General features: G+C 37.5%; 1 protein-coding gene and 2 pseudogenes across 5 annotated transcripts in view; all 3 read right to left on the minus strand.

Moving 5' to 3' along the window:
* LOC147830374 (endogenous retrovirus group K member 7 Gag polyprotein-like) overlaps positions 1–24519 on the minus strand; it is a 125999-nt gene that overhangs the window by 87854 nt on the left and 13626 nt on the right. The window lies entirely within an intron of this gene.
* Positions 9580–19127, minus strand: LOC147830375 (52 kDa repressor of the inhibitor of the protein kinase pseudogene; annotated as a pseudogene).
* Positions 20258–20361, minus strand: LOC147830376 (U2 spliceosomal RNA; annotated as a pseudogene).

A 24519-nucleotide genomic window follows, 5' to 3' on the forward strand; every position in this document is an offset into this window, starting at 1 on the left:
GGTGTAGGAAAAGATTTTAGGAACAAAACCTCAGTTGCCCGTGAACTAGCACAAACAATCAACAAATGGGATCTCTTCTTATTAAAAGGCTTCTGCACAGCAAGAGAAACCACCAGCAGTGTGAAGAGACAACCCACAATGTGGGAAGAAATCCTCACCTGCTCTTCCTCAGACAAAGGTCTACTATCTCGAATCTATAAAGAACTTAAAAAGATCAGACCTCCCAAATTTAAAGACCCAATCCGAAAATGGGCATCTGAAATGAACAGACATTTCTCAGACAAAGAAGTAGAAATAGCAAATAAATACATGAAAAAATGTTCAACATCAGTGGTCATTCGAGAGATGCAAATGAAAACAACGCTGAGATTCCACTTCACTCCAGAAAGAATGTCTGCTATCATGAAATCAACCAATAACAAATGCTGGCAGGGCTGTGGGGAAAGAGGAACCCTGCTCCACTGCTGGTGGGAGTGTAGACTGGTGCAACCACTGTGGAAATCAGTATGGAGATATTTCAAAAAACTAGGACTGGAAGTCCCATTTGACCCTGCTATTCCACTGCTACAGATCTTCCCCAAACAATTAAAAGAATCATACCATAGCGATATATGTGTGCCCATGTTCATAACAACACAGTTTGTAATAGCTAAAACTTGGAAACAGCCCAAATGCCCATCAACTGGAGACTGGATGCCCATCAACTGGAGACTGGATAAAGAAAATGTGGTTTTTTCATAAAATGGAGTACTACTCAGCCATAAAAAGTGAGAAATTAGAGACATTTATAGCTAAGTGGATGCACATTGAGGTGATACTCTTAAGTGAAATAAATAGGACACACATGTATAAATACCAAATAGTTTCTCTGGTGTGAGAAAGTGAAAGTGTGAATAAGGACTAAATGTATAATAGGTAATGTGAAATAGGAAGAAAAGGGGCAAAGGGGAATGAAGTGGGAGGGCTAGGGAAAAGGATAGAAGGGAATGGGATTAATATGAGAAAATGGAAAAATAGGAACAAAATCTTTGTAAATAGGGAGGAATGGAGGGGTTGAAGGGAGGGCTGGGCAAGGGTGAAAAATAAGAACCAAGAGAGACTATGTAAAGGTGCAAATTTCCAATGATGAATGTCATTATATTGTATACCTAAAATGTACCAATGATTAGAATGAATAATCGATAATGTAAAATAGGAAGAAAAGGTCCAAAGTCATGGGGTAATGGGAGGGGCAGGGGAAAGGAAAGAAGTGAAAGGAAAAATGATAAGAAATGGGAAAAATGGAAATAAAGTCTTTGTAAATAGGGAAGGGTGGAGGGGGTGAAGGGAGGGCTAGGAATGGGGAAAAAATAAGAACCAAGATGAATTATGTAAAGGTACCATTACCAATGAGAAATGTAATTGTGTTGTATACCTACAATGTACCAATAAAAGAATTTAATTAAAAAAAAAAGAAAGAAAAGAAGAAAGAGAGATGCCTGAGGACCATGAATGCTGAACTTGAGGGTGACATCCATGAGAGGAATGAGAGGAACTAACAGTCAGCGATTTTCTCAGTGTCATCCTGGATTCAGCCCCAAGTGATCAAGGGTGCCAGTTTGCAGCCCAGTCTGTAAATGAGGAGATTGACAATAGCTGGAACCCACATGCTATCAACTGTTTTGATTATGGCATCTACGAATTGCTTCCAAATATTTCTAATACACTCAAGAGAAAAAAATTGCTTCCGTGTTGCCAGAAAATTCCATCCTTGGTAGTGTTTGTCACTCACATGGAGGGTCTTTCCCCGAACCGTGTCATTAACCTGAAATTTTATGTTCTGACCTATCTTTTCAACATTCCCTATTAGAGTGTTATCTCGGTTCACCCATCTTTTTTCACACAAACACAAACGTGGCCATTTTCCCCAGAATCATGGAATGAATTAAGTTCGTGAACCAAAGTACCACTTGTACTCACTGCAACTAATTCAATGTTTATGTCCCCTTGGCCCATATCCCCAGTGTGATGAAGACAGTGGTCTTTGGGAGGTGATTAGATCATAAGCCCTCATGAATGGGACTAATATCCTTCTAAAAATAACCCAGGCAGCTCCCTTGCCCCTTCTACCATATAAGACCACAGCAAAAAGTCAGCCATCCATGAACAAGGAAATAGTTCCTCTCACCAGACACTAAATTTGCCAACAGCTTGTTCTTGGACTTCTCAGCCTCCAAAACTATGACAAAGTTTCTGTTGTTTATAAACCACTGAGTCTGTGAAATTTTGTTAAAGCAGCCTAAATGGACTAAGATACTCACTCCTACTAAGATTGTCTTTGCCTCTAATCTTTTACCATTACTGTTTTTTGAATCTAAAAAAGATTACAGCAGAAAAGAAACTTTAAAAATCATCTACCATACTGGTTTTCAACCCTGGCAGCTTTTAATACATATATCACCAGTTGTGGTTTTAAAAATAGATACCCACTGGGGGGTTGAGGCAGGAGGAGGATAGAAAGTTTGACACCAGCCTGGGCCTGAGGTCAAGAAAGACCCTGTCTCAAAATAAAAAAAATAAAAAAGGGAGTATCTCAATGCAAAGCCCTTAGGTCCAAACCCCAGTACACAAAATAAAACAAAACAACCCTCAGATATCCAGGTCACATCTGTGACCATTAATCCTGATGTCAACTTCACTGGATTAAGAAATGCCTAGCAGATTAGTAGAGCACAGCCCTGAGTGTGTCTGGAACAGTCATGGAAGCGTGGCTTTGAGTATTACACATGACGGGTGCAGGCTCCAGCCAGAGGACTGCCAGGAGCAGTGCAGTGCATGGATCCAGACCTCGCATGGCAGAGTGGAGAAGGCCCATCGTTCTGAGCTCAGAAAGATGGCACAGTGCTAAGTAGCAGAGAGAGAGAGAGCCTCTCCAAGCCTTGTTGTTGAGACCTGAAGCCCACTGTGAAAGCAAAGAGAGTCACCACAATAAAGGTAGAGCAGACTGCAGCAGGTGGTGAGTTGTTGGGGTCAACACCTCCTACTGGAACCAGACTTGTTTTGAGAGAAGGGTTGCTTGAACCTGCAGTAGAACTGTACAGAGTTCAAAACCAAAGGAGGTCAAGAAACTCAATTCCAGCCTCACAGCCAGAAACCAGCCTGAACTTCAGTGGACTATGGCTGGCTCACTGAGGTCAGTTGACACAGATCTATATGCTGCCCATGTTGAGACACACACCTTGAAGGGAACATTTTTTTTTTTGTGGTACCAGGGATCAAACTCAGGTTCTTGCGCTTTCGAGACAGGAGGCAGAACCACTGACCTAAATGCCTGGTCCAGAAGGGAACATTTTTTCTTCTTTTCTTTCCTCCTTCTTCATTTCTCACCTTTATTGTTCCTGTTTTTGCCCTGTTTTGTTTTTTCTCTATTGTTCTTATTTTTATAGGAGCATGAATACAGTTTCTAGTTTTCCTGTTGCTGTTAGTTTGTTCTATTCGTTTTTTTGTTCCTTCCTTCTCTCTTTTCCTCCTGTCTTCACCAGTTTCCCAAAGTTTGAATGATCTTCCTGTGTCCTCTAGCTTTACTTCTAACCTTTCCTTCTCCTTCTATTTTTCTATTACCCACCCCCCCCACACACAAGTACTTCTAAGTCTTCTCCCCAGAGGGCAAATCGCTATACTAAAGGGCTTATTTACTGCAAACATATTTCTGGTTGCTTCTAGATTTTGATATATAACCACATGTCTAGTTCATGTGGTCAAAGGTGGTAGATTAATAGTTACCACAGGTTGTCATTTTCTACGCTGTGTTTGATGCTATTGTTGATGCTATTACTTTGGCCAAGGTGACATGATTGTTCTAGTTGGTTTTTCTTTCTGCTATATCAAGACTGAGATTGCCTAAGGGCCATTACAGACTCAAAACCAAAAGGCCAACTATACCTGAAAGAAAATGTGAGAAGTAGCCATTCCCTAAGGGTTCTAAATACTAGCAATAGGGCAGAAGATTTAGCTCAGTGGTGCCATGCCTGCCTCACAAGTGCAAGGTCCTTAGTTCGATCCTCAATACCAGAAAAAAAATACTAGCAATAAAGAGACTACCAATAAGCAATATACAAGCATCAACCCAGGAATTAAACCAAAAAACATCAACAGCAGAAAAAAAAATAAAATCCAGAAATGAGAAGATACCTAAACAAAACACAAACTCAGACTTCCAGATCACCAAAGGCAAATCTAGGGGGCCAACAAGATGGAACTATCTGAAAGTCAACCACCTGGACTCCCTAAACTGGTAACAAGGGAAGAAAACAGATGAAAGAGGCTCTGGAAAAAACAAAATCAGAAATAATTTGTCAGATAATAACAGATGGTAACCATAATGAAAGACATGACTAATAACTCTAGAGCAGATGCAGATAAAAAACAGAGGAGCTGAGGAAAATAATGGAATCCATGAATACCCAGCATAGGAAAGAATTGGAAAACATGAAACACATCCAAGCAGATATCCAAGAAATTAAAAATTCCACTGAAAGTTTCTGTAGCAGAATGAGCCAATGTGAGGACAGAATTTCAGACATAGAAGACAGAATTCCAGTTAGTGAACATGAAAAGAAATATTTCTTAAAAATAGGGACCATGAGAAATCAATTCAATAGCTACTAGATGATGCAAAAAAGAATAACAAGATTGATTGGAGTCAATGAAGGAGTAGGAGATAGTGCAAAAAACATGAGTATCACACATGAACCTTTCCCCATTCCTCTCTGGCACTGTCTCCCTGCTCTGCTTCCTGGCCACCATGAACTGAGCAGCTTAGGTTCACCACACCCCTCCCCCATGATATTTCTGCCTTGGAGCCAGACAATGAACCTCTGAACCAACTAACCTCTCTTCCTTTAAGTTGTGGGTGTCAGGTATTGTGTCCAAGACAGGAAAGTTGACCAATACATATACATGTCTCAGTCTGATTTCACTGCTCTAAAATAATATTCTTTAAACTTCCCCAGGCAATTAATTCCTTGTATAGCCAAGGTTATAAACTTCAACACTTTGGGAGATTATCTGAAGTAAATCATCTAAGTGGTGGTGGTAGGAATGGAAGCCAAATCTCCTGGCTCTTAGTCTGGTGCTCATTTTACTGCATTACATGTTTCTTTGACCAAATAATGCTGTATCTTGCCTTCACTTGACTCAACCTAAGGCACTAAAGAAACCAAAATATGGCCAGCATACCCTTCACATGTACTCACATGTTCACCTTTCAACATCTATATAAACCCAGGCATCTACTTTTGTTCCATTTGTCAACTGCTGTGCATTGCTGGAGAAAATCATTTAATGGCACTACTATGTATTCATGCTATCTAATTGCAGTGTGGCCATTCTTATTTCACCCTTTTCTGTTCCTTGTCAGGTCATCCAGAAAGGCTGTTACATGTCTTTTTTGATCCTTGAATTATCTGCCTTAGCCCTGTACTCTAGCCTCAAAAAATTAAACCACTTCGAATTGATGCTATTCTCTAGCCTCTTCTCTGCGTGAAATCATCTCTGTACTTTACCTATCCTCTAAATTTTGCTTTTTAAAAAATTTAACCATTCCTTTCATTCTCTAGTGTATATTCTGTCTCCACTCTTCCTTCTCCACTTATCTCTTAGAGAAGAAATGCCTTTCTCTTGTCCTGAAAGCAATCCTTCCCTTAAAATTACTGCCTTATTCTCCCAGTGTGGTGGAACATGCCTGTAATCGCAGCACTCTGGGAGGCTAAGGCAGGAAGTTCACAATTTGAACCCAACGTGGACAATTTAGTGACTTAATTTCTCAAAATTAAAAAAGGGTTGGGGCATATCACTCAGTTGGAAAAGCCCTCGATTCAATCCCCAGTACTGAAAAAAAAATAAAGAAAAGAAAGAAGAAAAAAAAGAATCAGCCTATTAAGCTATGAACCACTGTGTCTCTTTCTTCTTCTGCTCAATTTTCCATTGGATGATTTACACACTGCTTAATTTTTCTACCTACTATCTGTACTCCATCTTTACTTAAAGTAATCTATTTATGGGCCGGGGATTTAGCTCAGTGGTTTCGACGCCTGCTGCTCAAGCGCAAGGACCCGAGTTCGATCCCCGGTACCAAAAAAAAAAAAAAAAAAAAAAAAGGTAAGGAGTACTCTTGGTAAACACATCTTAGCCACATACATCTGCTTTTGGGCCGGGGATTTAGCTCAGTGGTTCCGCCGCCTGCCTTGCAAGTGGAAGGACCCGAGTTTGATCTCCGGTACCAAAAAAAAAAAAAAAAGTAATCTATTTACTTAAACTATTCTCTTATTTATATATTTTAGTTTAATTGCTCAAATCAACAACCTTATTCACTGTCCTTGAAATAAGGAGCTCTCTCTCTTCTCTCCTCCTCCCCCCTCCGCTTACACACACACACCTATGTCGGCAAGGCAAAACTCAGTACCCTAGGTTGGAGGACCTTGCTACTCAGTGTGGTCATGTACCAGCAATGTTGCTATGACTGGGATCTTACTAGAAACACACCATCTCAGGGTCAACTTCAGGATGGCTGAATCAGAATCTGCACTTTAATAATATGCTCAGGTGATTCTAAAGACATAAAAAGCATTGTTCTAGGGCAGTGATGGTGAACCTTTTAGAGCTGTCAATGAAAATACACAGCCCACTGGAGCATGTGTACCATAGGTTCACCACCATTGTTGTAGGGATCTGCCCTTGTTCCTTTCTCTAACGACTATTCTCTCTATTGTGTTTTTTTCCCTTCCCTATTTTTTTTTCTTTTTTGTTTTTTGAGAGGGTGTTGCTACGTAGCCCACATTGGCCTCAAATTCATAATTCTCCTGCCTCAGCCACCTGAGCCCTAGGATTACAGCCATACACCAGAGGCTTCCAGTTCTCTCTATTCTTGATGGTCTAGTTCAAAACTCCTACTAAGCATTCTAAGCCAAAATCCCCAAATCCACTCTGACCAGAAGATCCTTCCATCTCTGTACTATGTCCCCCTTTTCAAGGTGCTTTTGAACATGTGCTAGGTTTTCAATGGACAATGCATCAAATTCAAAGGACATCTTTATTCTCTTCTGAAAAACTGTTCTTTCTTCCCCATCTCAATTAATGAACACCCTTCCAGGTATCCTGGGCTACAATTTTTTATGAATACTAATTCTTTCTTCTCTGCAACTGATCTTCACATACTATAGCATATAAATGTAAATGGTTCTATCTTTAAATGTCTTCTGTATTTCTATTACTTAACAAATGTACACAGATATGTAGAAATATAGATTAGATATATGATAGATGTAAGATAGATATACACACACAGGTATGTATAACATATAGATATATAATCACTTATTATGCATTATGAGGCATGTAATTTTTCAAAGAGCTTTGCAAATATAATTCCATTTAAACTTCCTTTGGAGACTGAGGATGTAGTTCAGTGGTACTGTGATTGCCCAGTGTTATGGTTTGTATCAAAAAATCTTCTCCAAAAGGTTCCTGTGTTCAGAAGTAGGGCTTTGGGCAGGTGATTAGATCATGAGGGCACTAACCTAATCAATGGATTAATTTAGTAATGAGCTCATATATGAATGCACTGTTAGAAGATGAAGCCCAGGTGAACACAGTAAGTCACTAGGGGTGTGCCTTTGAAAGGTATACTCTGTGACCCATCAGAAACCATAAGCCAAAACATTTTTCACTCTTTAAGTTGTGTGTATCAAGTATTTGGTCACAGCTAAGAAAAGTTGACCAGTATAACTCACACATGTGAGATCCTAGGTTTGATCACTAACACACACACACAGAAGAAAGAAGGGGAGGAAAAAGGAGAAGAAGGAGAAGAAGGAGGAGAAGAAGAAGAAGAAAGAAGAAGAAGAGGAGGAGGAGGAGGAGGAACCCCCTCATGATCAAATCTTTTAATACACTGGTCACTTTTATCTGGGTCTTTGCAATTTCCTAACTGTTTTGGTTGCCTATTTATGCTATACTCTTCTGTCCCAGGACCATGTTAGGATGAAAATCCTAACATTTATGTAATGATTTATAGTTCACAAGTAAAATGAGAATCTAAGTATAATATTTATTCAATACAAATAGCTGACTCCTTACATTTATTCTGTACAGCTTTACTTTCTTAAAGCTTAATAAAACAAAAAAATTGATGTCTTCTAATTATCTACAGAATAATGCAACCTGTCTTTCCAGTTTTAACTCCTCCACATCCTATTCTACAATTACTTATCATCATCAAAATATACCTGTACTTTCCCTTTTGTTCACCCTGTTCCTACCACCTACAATCTCCTTTTTCCCATCACGATTCAATAAAACTATACTCGTACTCAAGGCACTGCTAAATAGTCTTACCCCCATGAAATTCTTTCCTGATCAGCTATGACAGGACTAATTAATGCATCCTCTTTCCTCTTTCACCAAAGCATTTGGAGCATGGTGAATAACAGTATTGCATCTGGAGCCCAAGTGCCTGAGTTTCAGGCCTGCTCTGCCATTAGTGAGTCTTGGGCTTCAGTTCTTATCTGTAAAATGAGACTAATAAGAGTACCTAGCTTATCAGCTTATGATGAAATGCCAAGTACCATACCAGCAGACATATGGTAGTGACCACACTGGTGAGATTTCTGAAGTTGTGAAGCTTCATTTCAGAAGGAGAAATAAACACTAACCAGGTAAAAATAAATGTTGATATATAATGTCTTCATTGATCATTAGTTCAAAAGTCCTTTGAAAAGTAAAGAAGGAGCAGAATCTGGTTCATCCAATGGACTAGAGAAGCCAGACATGGTGGTGCATGCCTGTAATCCCAGCACTCAGGAGGCTGAGGCAGGAGGATCACTTTGAGTTTGAGGCCAGCCTGGGCTACATAGTGAGTTCAAGGCCAGCCTGAACTATATAACAAGACCCTGTCTCAAAAAAAAAAAAACAACCCAAAAAACTATAATAAAAAAATGAACAAGCGGACCAAAAAGCATGCATACAAGACAAGAAGAATAAAAGAAGCTGATGTGTTTTCAGAACTGACATGTCCTACAATAGAAGCACAGCTAGTAAAGAATGGGGGAAAAAAAAAGATGAAATTCCAGAGTAAAACCAAGTATGCCATGAAGTATGGCAAAAAGATTTGATCAAATCTGAGTTATAAAGGGAAGGAAGTATTGAAGCATTTTCAACAAACAGACAACCAGGTTGAATTTTTCTTTTTTAAAAGAGTGCTCTGGGCTGGGGATTTAGCTCAGTGGTTCCAGCGCCTGCCTCACAAGCACAAGGTCCCAACTTCGATCCCTGGTACCAAAAAAATTTTTTTAATTAAAAAAATAAAAAATAAAAGAGTGCTCTGGCTGGATGTGGTGGTCCACACCTGTGATCCCACTAGTCTGAGAGATGGAGGCAGGGGTATTGTAAGTTCGAGCCCTAGCTGGGCAACTGAGTGACTTAGTGAGACCCTGTCTCAGTACAAAAAAATAAAAAAGGGCTGGGAGTATAGCTCAATTACAAAGCCATGGGTTCAAGTCATATATATATATATATATATATATATATATATATATATATATATATATATATATGCTCTGAAGGAAGAAAATGATAAAGAGAGAAGGAGCAGAGAAGGAAGGAAAAAAGGAAGGGAGCTGTGAAGTTTGATAAAACAGCTGGGAATGTCCTTCATTGGTAGAATGCTTGCCTGGCATTATCAAAGTCCTGGGTTTTATCCCCATCACTGCACAAAAAAGAAAAAAAGAAATGAAATAATTATGCTGACATCAGCAGATGGACAGGGAAACAAACTGCAGGCAAATTATATCTATAAAGATGTCAGTAATAATAGAGTCCAGCCCACATACTCTTCTTACAATATGATACTAGCATTTACTGTCAGTGGGTCTAGGTCACCTCCTAAATTGAGTACACTGAGGTGGGCTGATGACTGTAGCACTAGCGATACCATGAGTCTTCTCAGGCTAAGTCATAAAAGCCAACTCAACCATCATGCTGTGTTGGAAGCTAGGAAGCTAGGTAGTCTCACAGAAAAGCCATGTGAAAGCGTTCCAGCCACTGGCCCAGCAAAGGTGCCAGGTAAGAGCCAAAATCAACTCCTACACATCTGAGCAAGACTCAAATGATTCCAGCCTTCAGTCTTGAGGCACTCTAGCTAACACAGAGTACAGCAGAGTGCTGCTCTCTGCCAAAATGCAGAGTTATGGGCAAATTAAATGTTGTCATTAAGTCACTAGATTTTGGGGTGATTTGCTGCATATCACTGGATAAATGAATAGTAAATGTTAATATTAATATCATGTCTGATAGTTGTTTATTCAATACCCATTTCCTCTTCCTTCTAAACTCCAACTTCCTTTGTAGCAGCAAAATACCCAGTTACAAAACCTTATTTCCCCAGACAGCTTATAGCTAACAGCTGGGATGGAATCCATTTCTGGCTAATAAAATATAAATGTATATTTACTGGTTAGGGCTTCCAGGAAAGCTATTTTATTCCTAACAAAAACAAACATACTCAGTGAATATATACCTTTGCCTTCACTTTTTTCATCCCACTACCTAGAAATGAAATATGTCTGGAGCCATCTTGTAACAGTAAAGATAAATAGGTCAGGCTTCAAGAGTGTGCAACCATGCAGTCACACAAGACCCCGTCTCATGGTTTTATGCTCTGCCATCACCATCTTGGAATTCTTAATGCTTGAACAAGGGACCCCCATTTTTGTTTTGTACCAGGTACCATAAATTACATATCCAGTCCTGGTCCCACACAAAGGGATTTGGAAGCTAGAAGGACCCAGTGTCCTTGGACACATACTGGAGGAGAAGCTGCATCAGCCCCAGATTTCCATCCTTGGTTCTTCTTGTGTGAGAAAAAAAGCCCTGCTTTCTTTTTTAAGTTACTACAGCAGAACTCAGTGTTAATGATACTCTTTCTTTAGCACTTATTCTTGTTCTCTTAGATTAGACATAAATGTTATTGATGTTTCCCTTGTTAGACTACAGTAATCTTCATAAGAACCAAGACATTTCTCCCTGGAGTTTTGAACAGGGCTGACATTTATGTGAGTCTATGAAGCCTAGGTACAAGGTGACAGACAGGACTCTATGCTTAAGGAGCTTACCATCTACCAGTGGGCTCAGATACATACAGAATTTATTTCATGCAGTGCATTAATTATAGCAGTAGAGCTAACACAGCCTTTGGGGTTAGTGGGTGAAAGAAATCAGTCAATAAACATTGAACAATAACTAACAGTCCCTGTAGCTTTGCCAGCAGCTCAAAAATATGGTTTGCTCCAACAGCTTTATTATGCCTCTTCATAGCTTGCTTAGGAAGTAAGACCTATGCATTCTTATTTATTTTCCAAGCTTGAGAATAATATTTGAACTTGCTTCATTTTTTGGGTTTTTAAAATTCATGACTTTAAAAAAACAGTATAAAGATCAGGGACTGCCTGGTGCTAAAGGTAAAAAAGGATGAAAAGGCAGAGCACAAAGGACTTTTAGGGAAGTAAAACTATTCTGTATATTATGATGGTGCATACATTGTCATTTTACATTTGCCAAAAACCGTAAAATGTTTAGCACCAACAATGAACCCTAATATAAACTATAGACTGGGTCATAATGATAGTCCAAGTAGGTTCATTGTTTATAATAAGCATACCATGTTAGACAGGGGAGATAGTGTGTGTGGAGGGGCAGGGACCACATAGAATTCTATATTTCTTGCTCAATTTTGTTGAGAATCTAAAACTGCAATTAAAAAATCTATTTTTAAAAATACTCTATTAAAAAGAAAAACATTAAAAGATATTTTCTACAATCATCATGCATCATCCTTAAATATGTTTATATCGCTAGATTTGACTGTAGTATTATTTTATTTCTTGACCACAGTCAGATTACATATTGTTTTGGCAGTGGTTTAACTGATAGTAAGTTGGGCAAGGATTTTAATTGCTCAGCCTTTTAAGTCAGACACCCAGCTAAATGAGTTTGGGGCTGTGTGACACTTCTGAACCTTAGCTTCCATTTTTGGAAAAGTTATGGAGTTGTTTAGCAGAGGAATAAATTAAAAAATAAGGTGCTCTGTACATATTGTGTGATGAATAAATATTAGTACAAGGGATTATTATTATCACCACACATAACACATTCTCTCTAAGTTTGGTAACTACTTCCCTATTTCCCTTTGGGACCACACCCCTATCACTCGTAGACAATGTGAATTTGTTTGGCTCTTCTTCCACCTGAACTTCCAGTAGCACACTAGACACAGTCCTAGGCCAATCAGCCTATCACATTCTCCAGGGTATGCCAATTTACTTTGGATTGGCAAGTGACCCAACTCAGGCCAAGGAGTTAGAGTAAGACTTTCGCTGTGTCTTCCAGGCCAAAGGTAGACACTCTTATATGGTGGCCTTAAGGTTGAAAAGATGTTGTATCTGAAGCTACAGTAGTCATTACAAGAACAGAAGCAATCTAAGAACAGTGAAAGAGATGGGGAGTAGAGGAGAGAGCCTGGAGGAAAGAAACAGGGCCCAAATGGCACCACCCAAGTCACTGTGCCCTATAGTTACTTGATCAAATAAGGCTCTCTTCTATTTCAGCCAATATGGGCTGAGTTTTCTATCCAAAGCAAGAACCCTGACTTAGCTATTATTATTTGTGAAAATTTAATTATAATATACATAAACAGTAAAGAAATGATTGAGATATATTTTAATTATTCATGATTACACCAACCTGTCAAGCATTTTTGCAATTTATGTATTACCTCATAAAAAAAAGAAATAGAGATAAACTTCCTCAACCTGAGAAGGGGCATATATGAAAATTCTATAGTGAATTAAAAGGCTGGATACCTATACCTACTAAGTTGGGAAACAAAGCAAGGCTGTTGTATTACGGCTCTCCACTGAAACAGATAAAACAGAATACGTATATTTGGAAAAAACAAGAAAACAGACAATCCACTTACTGTCTGCAAGCTGGATACCCACAAAACCCATTGGTGTAATTCAGTCTGAATCTGACGGACTGAGAACCAAGAGAGCTGATAATATAAATCCCAGTCCAAAAAAGCCTTTCAGCTGAGATGTCCTAGTTCAAACAGTGAAATAGAATAAAAGGGATGAACTCCTTCCTCTACCTTTTGTTTTATTTGAGCTCTCAACAGATTGAATGATGCCCTCCCACACTGGGGAGGCATCATTCTAAGTACAATCTATTGTACTGGGTTCACTGATTCAAATGCTAATCTCATCCCCCCAAAAAACCACCTCACAGACACATTCAGAAATAATGTTTAATCTAGGCACCCCAAGACCCAGTCAATTTGACACAAAATTAATCATCACAGATGTCCACTCCCACCATGTCTATTCAACATTGTACTGGAGTTTCTAACATTATAATAAGGCAAGAGAAACAAAGCAAACAGATTGGAAAGGAAGACCAAAATCTCTCTTTAAGCACAGGTGACATAATCATTTATGTAAATATCTTAAAGAATCTGAAAGTAGCTATTACCTCTAAAAGTGAGTTTAATTAGATAGCAATCTATAAAGGTAATACAAAAAGCTACTTTTAAGGATGAGGTGTAGTATGGTGGTAGAGCACTTGCTTAGCATGTGAAGGGCCAAGGGTTCAATCTCCAGCACTTCAAAAAACAATTATATTTCTATATATTAGCAGTAAATATTCAGAAATTAAAATTTACCATTTATAGTAGCATCAAAAATATGAAAAGCTTAAAGATAAACTTGACCAAAAATGTTCAAGGCCTGTACTCTGAAAACTACAAAGCATTGCTAAAAAAATTTAAAAGACCTAAGCAAACAGAAGATATATAATTTTCCCAGATTGGAAGACTAGCTGTTGTTCAGATGTCATTTCTTTCCAAATCAACGTGTAGGTTCAAGACCTTCTAATAAAAATCCCAGCAGACTATTGTGTGGAAGTGCCAAGTTGATTCTAAAAGATATATGAAAATGCAAGAGATCTAGAATAAACAAAAAACTGTGAAAAAAGATAAAAGACAGAGGACATTGTGGGGGGGGGGCATGTGTGTAATTTCCTAAGAATTTCTAGGAACAGAATTAGTGGACAAAAGACTACAAATATCTTTAAGAAAAACCAACACATTATTAAAGTAAATTTGTGGCTCAAAAAGCCTTATAGATTTGAAATATTTTAAATATTTTAAAAGTAAATTAGAAGTTCTCATAAGCTTGAAATATGTCTCAGTGACTCTGCCTTTTGAAGACCATGTGAGAATGAAATGGGAGAAGCTAGAATTACTTGCTGGTGACACATGATGCATAGGAAAAAAACTAATTTAATAAATAATGTATTGGTAATTAATTAGTGACAAATTTACTAATAAGAGGAAATTATTCTCTTCTACAGAATATAAATACTTAATATTTATAATTATGATTTAATAAAGCAAAAATTAATTAACTTATCATCAATCTTTAGAAATTTCCCAAAATATACTGAACTGAGAATCTACTGGTACAAACTTCAGTACATATTTGTCTTTAACCAGCCAGTTAACTAAGCAGATAACTTTACCTTTCTAAGTGTCAGTCTTGATATTTTCAAAAGAAAATCACATTGAAGGGTTGTTTTGAGACTGTTGTCACAGATTTAATTTATTAGGTTTTTGGTATTTACACTGTGAGATAACTTTCATTAATTTATTCCCTATAGAATGCAACTCATCATAATTTATATGTCCTCTTTAGAAAACAGTACCATGAGATTATAGTACTTGTATTTGTATTTGTGTCAAAAGAATCAGGGGCTCTAAAACAGTCTTCCTTTTCACCATGAGGGACCTGCAAGAAGGCATTTGCTTTGCCACTGGTTGTGGATATTTCTGATGTTTCTTCTTTCTTCATGTGTCTTTTTTTTTTTAAAGAGGTTGTGCCATTTTATAGTCTCAACAACAGTGCATGAGAGTTCCAGTTGTTCCATAGCGTCATCAACACCTGGCACTGATTTTTTTTGTTGGTACTGGGGATCAAACTGAGGACCTTGTACTTTCGAGGCAGGTGCAGCGCCAATTAACTAAATCCCTGGCCCCACAATGTAGTCTTTAATACATTATATACATGAAATACCACCATTACAGTCAGTGCCCAACTTAACTTACAAATATTAGAGTTGTAAATTTTCACAGATATGAACAGACTTCACATTACAAACATTTGTAGATGAAAAGAATCTCAGAAGTAGCTCATGTGTCTTTCTGCTGGACATTGTCACAGTTGTGCTGCTGTGTGCTTAAATGAATAGTGTGAAAATATATGGTAGTACAGTGTTCAATCAGAGCCCAGGATTTTCAGAAGCAAGAGGAAAAGCAGTGGCAATGTGGACCAGACTACTAGGAAGCACATAGCAATATACATTGTGTAATTGTGTCAAAAGTGTATAAAACACTTTGTCTGGCCAACAAATCCAACTTACAAATTCTCCCAGAATGCAACTCATTTGTAGGTCAGGGACTTACTGTATTTCTCTCTACTGAGAGAAATCTAGAGTACTGGAGGATGAGGGCTGGGGATTTAGCTCAGTGATTTCACCACCTGCCTCATAAGCGCAAGGACCAGAGTTCGATCCCCGGTACCAAAAAATAAATAAAATAAAATAAAGTACTGGAGGATGCATGAGTAGACTAAAAAAAAGATCAGTGACCTAACAAAAATAACTAGTTCAAGCCCACCAACTTCCCTTTCTCTACCTATAGCTGAAAATCTCCCTTCCATACTTTTATCAGTCTAATTCCATACTTAGTAACAGAGTTGTTGGGCTTATGATGATCTTAATACAAAAGGAGCACTGTTTAAGTTCTTTTTAGTGTAAACAGCCAAAATTCAAAGGATGGACAACATAAACAAAATTTTAAAGTCTTAAAAAGTGTTTTGTCTGTAATAAAATGAGGTATCCTTGCCTTATTCCATCAAAGCGGGTCTCAGATGGAAGATCTTCCCAGAAAAGACTTCAATACTAACGTAGAGATAAGAGAGATGAAATCTTTCCTCTAAAGATGATACTCCTATGTTTGTGACCTTATGAGATTTTCTTTACTCCTCTATTATTGGGCCATTGGTTGGTCCAAATGACCTGTTATCTTTACTAATGTATGTGAAGCCATTGGGAGTATAATGTTCATATAATGAAAGAAAATTCCAGGTGTAGTCTCATGTTATATAACTACCTCAGCCAAAATTTTAAAAGTCAGATCACATAATCCTTGAGACTATCACGACCAGGACGCTAGCCAGAATCTAAACTCCTTCCTTCAAACACTTCAGACCTACAGACCCCTTTGTTTTAAGTACAAGTTATACCTCTAACAGCCACCTGACTTGCCAGCCTTGTTTGTGTATCCTAAATGTTACCCTTTGGAAATGCTGACAAGTTTGTCCTAACTCATCTGAGCTGACCCTCTACATCAGGATGAAACTCCATTATTCTGAGTGCCATCCTTATGTTTGTTTGTTTTTGGTACCAGGGATCAAACTCCAGTCCTTGCAATTTCAGGGCAGCGGGTGGAACCACTGAGCTAAATCCCCGACCCTGTTTCTTTGTTTTGAAGATACAGTCTTACTATAAGGCATGATTACAAAATATGGTGAATATTTATTTTTAAAATTTATTACAGTAAAAGACACATTGCTATTAATTCCCCTTCACTTCAAGCACACTTATCCTATAATTTTTGATACTTTCTGAAGCAGTGTACATTTATAGCAACTCTGTCAAATAAAATCATTATGATGCATCCTCCTCTACTGGAGGATTCACTGGGTCTAGCACAATACAACTTCTGGCTTTTTTCTAGTCAAAATGACCATGAAAGGTAAATATTTTGAATTGCTTCGAGACAGCCAATTAGCTATCATAGCACAACTGAAGACATTCACAACAGAGGGCTTCCAGAACGGCTTCAGAAAGTGGCAAGAACAATTGTATAAGCATGTTCAAAGCAGAAGAATGTTCTATATGTGTGTTGGGGAGGGGGATTAATGGTAATACATCCTTTATTTGAACAATTTTTTTCCAATGATGAATGTCATTATATTGTATACCTAAAATGTACCAATAAAATTAATTTTAAAAAATAAACTACTGCTTTGGAAAAAAATTATGTTAAGCAAAGCCAAGTTATTTGACCTTTGGTCTGTCAAAGTGTTCCTCAAGTATGCTTTGAGCCATTTTCCTCCATTTTCACAGTGCTCATTCTCAACTTTCATCATAGGAAGAATACACAGGATCTTTGGCAAGGCAAACACATCAGGAAAAAGCTTGATGTCAGGCAGATGGAGGGCTTCTTAAATGGTAGATGGAAGCTCTATGTCTTTCCCTCTGTGTTTCTATTTGATTCTCCAACAATGAAGTTCACCTGAGTGTCAGGATTGGGTAAATCACTTCTGTACCTGTCAGCATGATGTTCCTCTGATGTGTTGAATTTGAGGTGTCCCATGACTGAGGGTACCAGAGATAAGAATTTAAGAGCTCTGAGATGCTGTTCTGAAAATATATCTTTAAGTACCTGAATAATGTGTTCCACTGTTGTGACACTTAGGGTTTCTTCATAGTAACTCTCAGAGGTTAACTGAGATTCCAGGTTACCTTGTTGAGCCCTATGAAATTTTCCAGGGAGTTTCATTTGAATATCAAGTTTGGTTGCCAAATTTGTGGCTTTCTCAAACCAAAACTCATGATAAACTTCAATATTTTCCATCTCTTCATTGAGTGAGTGTAGTACAGCAGTCAAACTACTGGCTGCAAAGAAGATATCAGAAGTTTGTCCCTGGAGATTTTCCCCAAAGGCCCTTATAAAAGATAAGATATTTTTAAGAACAACAATGGTAACAATAAAATCAAAATCTGTTAGTGCACTACAGAGTACAAATGCTTGGCCAGCTATACAGTCATTCCACCTAATATTTGTGTCACTATTTATACCATCTAAACATAAAAGAAGTGCTTGCAGGAGGTCCACTATAACTTCAAAAGCATCATGCCTGCCTGTCCACTGAGAATGACATATTTCCTTCAGTTCTTTACCCCTTTATTCACTCTTCTGGAAAAGAACTGAAATTATATTGTCAAGTTCTAAAAGTAGTTGTGGTGATCGATGGAAAAAAGAACAAACTTCCTCAATTGTTCCCAATGCAACTGATACCCCCACCACAGACACTGATTTTGCCAACCACATGTTTAAGGCACAGGCAGAGCAGAGTGTGTAGATAGCTTGGGGATATTCCTCTAGAAGTCTAGAAGCAACAAGTTGCATTTTAGAAGAAAATCCACTGGACACAATATAAGCCTGGCCACAACAATACTCCATATTTAGTTCCCACTTCTCAGTTATTGTAGTGTGAAATTTCACAGCCAAAATTTCCGCATCAGCGTCATAAGGCAGGAAGCCCACAAACTCCTCTCTTAGGTTATGAGATTCATCAACAAACCTCACCAGGACAGGTAAGTGCTCTTCCCCCGCTATGTCCACCGCATCATCAGTGATGATGGAAAAGAAGTGTGAGTCTCTCACTTTCCTGAGGGTTTCTTCCCTAATACAGCTCTCACAGATCTCTAGCATCTGTTTCTGGTGTGCTTTTGAGCAGAATGTGTTAACTGCTGTGGTCTCAAAGAGCTTTCTCAGAACCTCTTTTCCAGAATCTATCCAGCACTCCAACAAAGCTTGAAAGTTATCAGATGTAAAGAGACCTTCCGGGATTTTGTCGGTCTCATGCCCATCCAGAGGTATGTTTTATTTTCCCCTAAGAATCAAAATTTCAAATAGAGACTTTAAGTATTCTTTGTTTTCCTTCTCTTCAAGGGTTAAAGGTAAAATGTCTTCATCCTGCTCATCCCCCTGGCATTGCTATTGTTTATGTTTCTGTTCCTGTTCAGAAGTTTCATCAAATTTTTTGATTCAGTGTCCTGATTTCATCTTCACTTAATTCTTTTATTCATTTTCTGTGTCTACTATGTGGATTGCTCAAATGAGTAGTAAGATCAAATATTGTTAGTATTGCATTGTCTCGAAGAATGGTCCTATAAGAACTTTCCCAATGACTTCACAAGTATCTGGTTCAATTAATTTTGAGAAATAAAATAACCCAATCATTCTTTAGTTTTCTGATGCCTCTGCAAAATGTACAATTCAGATCACTGAGGTCTGGAAGTGTTTGGCACACAACTGATAATGTTTATTTAGTTGATCAGGTGTTTTATCTTCTAAGTCTGCTCTCCTACAATTCTCCACCCACTTCTGGCATCTGACCCGTTCCGCGGAAACCTAAAGAAGGACAGGTCGGATTGTGTGCTCTTCCCTGTGCAGTTGGGGGCCACACAAAAGTTCAGCATCGTCGCCCAGCCCTCCCCTCCCGGGCTGCTCACCCCTTTGAGGCCAGGAAGGGGACCAGGAGCCAGGCCTGGCGCCGGCTCTGCGGGGGAGGGAGGGGTGCGCGAGGAACCCATTTGAACTTTTTTTTTTTTTTATTTAAACATTTACCAAAATTTTTAATCATACCATATATGTTCCGGGCTGGCCTCAAATTTGTTATGTAGCCCAGGTTGGCCTGAAATTCATTATCCTTCTGTCTCAGCCTCCCAGGCCCAGTTCTTTTTCTTTTTCTCTTTTTTTTGATATGGGGGATGGAACTCAGGACCTTGCCCAAGGCAGGCAATATCTCCACTGAGCTAAATCCCCAGCCCTCAGGCCCAGTTCTTATCAATTCTTTTTATAGTTCTTCCTATTCTTTATCTTTCCTAATAGAATGTCAACTCACATTACATTCCCTTAAGTTTCCCTCTGAACCTTTCAACTTTGCATTTCATATTTTTCTTTAGGCCCCCAGCTTACCTACACACTCTAAAACCCTTCAGACTTTTGGAAATTTGAATTTTGTTGATCTCAAGTGGTCTACTCTGAACCTTTCACTTTGTAGTACTACTGAAACTGGAAATAAAGCTATTTATACTCCAAATTCTCAAACATGTTTACTGCTTTCTGTTGATGTCTCTCAAATTCAGACATTTTTAACATAGTGTGAAATATCTCATCTTCATTGTCACTGTACTCAAGTGATATCTAGTCTACCACAGTTAGGGGTGTCTCAGCAGAACAAACAAGTGTCTTTAGCTTGTCTTAGATAGCAGAAATGTGGAAAAATGAATAGAGTGACAACTTGTGAGGAAATATAGAAAATGGTATCAAGAGTGAATATAAGCAACTAAAATCAGTAATAGTGTCATGGTGCTTTCACCAGGTTTCTACACTTGATCTTAGCCAAAAGGCCGAGAAGCAATTTTTACCAGGTTTCTATGGAAGTGAATATTTGATATATTTGAGAGGCTGGAGTCTGCACTGATTATTATATTTTCAAAGGGGACTGGCAATGTTTTAGTGTATTTGCAATTCCTAAAAATTACTGCATTTAAAAAGTATACGTACAAGTTAATAGCCGTTGAGTGCTATCTCACACTTCAGTAAAAACAAAGTCAGCTGCTGACTGGCTGCTATGGTACTTTTATTTGACACTTTGAAATACTTGGCTTGGAATGAACTAGTGAGCTGGCCAACAAAAAGCAAAAGTGTGAAAAGCAGTGGGGCAGTAAAATTGGTTACGAGTAAGACATTTTCAGTTCAACTGATTTATTTTATAGTCTAACCCTATAAAAACAACAAACTATAAAACTATATTGTACCAAACTATTTACCAATGAATTCCACATGATTTTACAGTGAGTGCCATAATATATACCTTTTTCAAGAAAAATGTGGGAGCCTTATGTTTAGGCTAAAGGACCTACAATGTCAAGGTAACAATAACCTATTTAGTGGATTTAATAATACATTTTACTATGCAGATTTCCAACATCCTCTTAATGTAAAACACATCTTTCTGTAGCTATCTCACAGTCCACATTCAGTGTCTCTCTTAAGACTCAGGAAATGATAGTTCAAAGTATGAAACTTTAATAAGCTGAGAATTTAGAATTAAAGGAAATTGGAAAGACTTAGAAGCTGTCCTAAATCAAGGTTTCTCTAACCTTCCCTTCCTTCTCCCTCTACCCTAAGTGGCGAGGGGCTTTTTTCTGAAATTATTTTTCTACCTACAGACCTGATCTGTCAAAAAGGCACAAAATCACCTTCATCCTCTTCCTGAGGTTCCATCAACCAAGAAAGATTAAATTCATACTATAGGAAGGAAAAATGAAGAATGTCAGCACAGCTAGACAAATTTTGTTACAAGCTATTTATATTCATCAGTGCATTCAACAGTTGGAGAAGAATCATTTACAAACTACTGTCTGTTCTTTGGGCTCACTGAAATTCCCTGAAAATCGTTTACCACCCCCACCAAATTCTCTACATATTCTCATTTTCCTCTACCTTACAAAAAATGGCATATAAATTCCTGAATCTCATTAGGTTATTGAGTAATCACCTCCCTATGATGCCTCCACACACATTAACAAATTTCCATGACTTTTCTCCTGTTAGTCTATTTTGGTTCATTTCGGCAAAACTTGACTGGGCAGAGGGAATTTCCCTGTCCCTTACATCCCCATTTTCTCCAATTTGGCTCACTTTCTTTAGTAGATATAAGGTAGCTAAAAAGATACTTTATAATTTCCTTTCCACACCTTCTTCCTTTATCTTCTTGATCTATATCTAGCATTTCAAACTCTGTACTTCCTTTCTTTTTCCCACAATCTACTACTATCCTGGAAAATGTCTCCCCAATTCTTTTGCACCTATAGGACCTTCTGACTCAAAGTTGAATAGTGACCATAATTTGCTGAAAGTATATAAAGGACTGTACTGAAGAACAGTATAAAAATAACAAAATGAATAGTCAAACAAACTAAGAATATGGGATATTTTAAATGACAACACATGCAATTTCAACTAAGTCAATAATATATAAGAAACAAAAACAAAAAAAAGAAAGGAGTTCTTTTCTACTTTAAAAGACTTAATAGTAGAATATTTGCATGTAATGTATAGATTTTGAATTATCATTCAATCAGCCAACAGTGTAAAGAAATTTTTGAGCCAACCAGGGACATTTTAACAAGGATTAGATATCTGCAAATATTAAAATGATATCAAGGCACTGCTATTAACTTTGCTAGGTGCAAACACAGCATGAAATTATGTTTTTAAAAAGTTCATTTTTTTTTCCCATTAAGTTTATTGGTACATTTTCAGTATAAAATACAGTTACATTCATCATTGGGATCTTGTACGCTTACATGAGTATCTTGGTTCTTATTTTTTTCCCCTTCTCCTGCCCTCCCTTCACCCCCTCCACCCCTCCCTATTTGCAAAGACTTTGTTTCCATTTTTTTCCTTTTCTCATATTTTTTCTTTTCCCTTTTTTCCTTTCCCCTACCCCTCCCACTTCCCCTGCTCCTTTAGATCTTTTCTTCCTGTTACACAATATCAATTATACATTTTTTAATCACAATATCAAGATCTAGGAGACATTACCACAGATTTTACAGAATTTAAAAGGATATAGAAAGCATATTTCAAAAATCTGTTTTGAAATAAATTTGACAACTTCTAAGAAGTACCTTGGAAGACAAATTAATGAAACTAACTCTGAAGGAAATATAAAATTTGAATAGCACCTATTAAAGAAAGTATATTCCTAGCTATATGACAACAGCAGGCTCATATACATTTTAACTGATAAATTATATCAAACATTTAAAAAGCAGAAAAAAGAAGGAACACTTCTCACCTCATTTTAGGAAATCAACATTGTGCTAATCCTACAACTGGATAAAGATAATAGAAGAAAAAAGTATGAACATAGATAGAAATTGGTTTAACAAAACAAACTATTAGAAGTCAGATCTGGCAGGATGTAGAAAGTGGTTTTGTTATAGGGATGGCAGTGTTGGTGCAGCATTGGAAGATCCACCCCCAAAAGTCATCATTTTAACAGAGGAAAGGAAAAAGCCATATGATCCTGTCACTAGTTGGAGAAAAAGTATTGGACTAAATTCTACAGCTGTTCATGGTAAAAGCTATCAGGAGACTAGAAGTAGAACAGAACCTTCTCAACAGATTAAAGACATGGACTCCATATTTCCAGCAATAACGCCTTATATGAATGGAGAAGATACAATGCTTTCTCCTTAAGGTGGGGAACAAGGGCAGATATGCTTACTCTTTATCTGTCTGTTAAACTTTGAAACCTAGGCCCCACCAAAATAGTCTGGCAATAAAATGACACAATTAGGATAGGATTGGCAAGGTAGAAGAAAAATCTTTATATGTAGATGAAATGATCATCTACAGAGAAAATACTAAGAAATCTCTAGGAGCCCCTAGAACTTGTATTTGAATTTAGCAGGATTAGAAAACACAAGGTATATATAAAAATTCAGGTCTGTGTATACTTGCTATAAATGAACAATTGGATATTGAAATTAAAAGTTATGTAGGAGTACAAAGGATCTAGAAAAGATTAAAAAAAAAAAACTAAAACAGTGTTGGAAGACGTTTAGTACCTAATTTTAAGACTTCTTCTAAAGCTACAGTAATTAAGGCAGTGATGGTGTAAGGAAAGACATATAGATCATTGGAATAAAACAGAGGATCCAGAAATAGACCCACACATATATGGTCCACTGAGTTTTGAAAGATTATTTAACATTAACATTTTATAGAATATAAACTCAATTCAAGAGCCGAGGAAGAGATAGTGTTTTCAGCAAATGGAAGTAGAACACCTGATATCCATATATAAAAAATTAATGTCAACTTTTTTTTTCCATATGTGAAAATAACTTGAAGGGATCTATGAACCTAAATAGGAAAGCCTAAAAGTATAAAACTTTAAGAAGAAATTATAAGGGAAAATGTTTATGAATTCAGGATAGGCAAGAACTACCTAGGATACAAAAGACATGATGTATAAAAGAAAAAAATTGATAAATGAGATTCCATCAAAATTTAGAACTTTAAATGGCATCATTAAAATGAAAAGTACTCCCTAAACAGACTATATTTACAATGCATATAACCTATGAGCAGAATATATAAAGAATTCTTAGAGCTCATTAATAGACACCCCAATTAAAAAGTAGACATAAGAAGATGATAAATAGCATAAGGAAAGGTGTGCAACTCTAGAATCAGAAAAATACTAATCAGTACAATAACAAGATTGAATTATACACTCATTAGGGTGATGAAGTTAAAAGTTTTAAAAGCCATGTCATGACTTTTTCTTTTTGTTGGATTCTCCCGCTTTGCGTTTAATTTGTCACGCCCAATGGATTCATTCTGCTGGGTTTCCTGGGGTTGTGATCCTCACTGTCTTTTCCTAGGGTATTGTCTAAAATTTTTTGGAGTGCCGGTTTGGTATTCACGAAGTTTCTGAGGTGCTCTTTGTCATGAAAGATGTTATTTCTCCATCAATTTTGAAAGATAGTTTTGCAGGG

Source organism: Heterocephalus glaber, unplaced genomic scaffold (assembly GCF_053883595.1).
Source record: "Heterocephalus glaber isolate CG9 unplaced genomic scaffold, H.glaber_assembly_v1.0 deba00000122, whole genome shotgun sequence".
NCBI lineage: Eukaryota > Metazoa > Chordata > Mammalia > Rodentia > Bathyergidae > Heterocephalus > Heterocephalus glaber.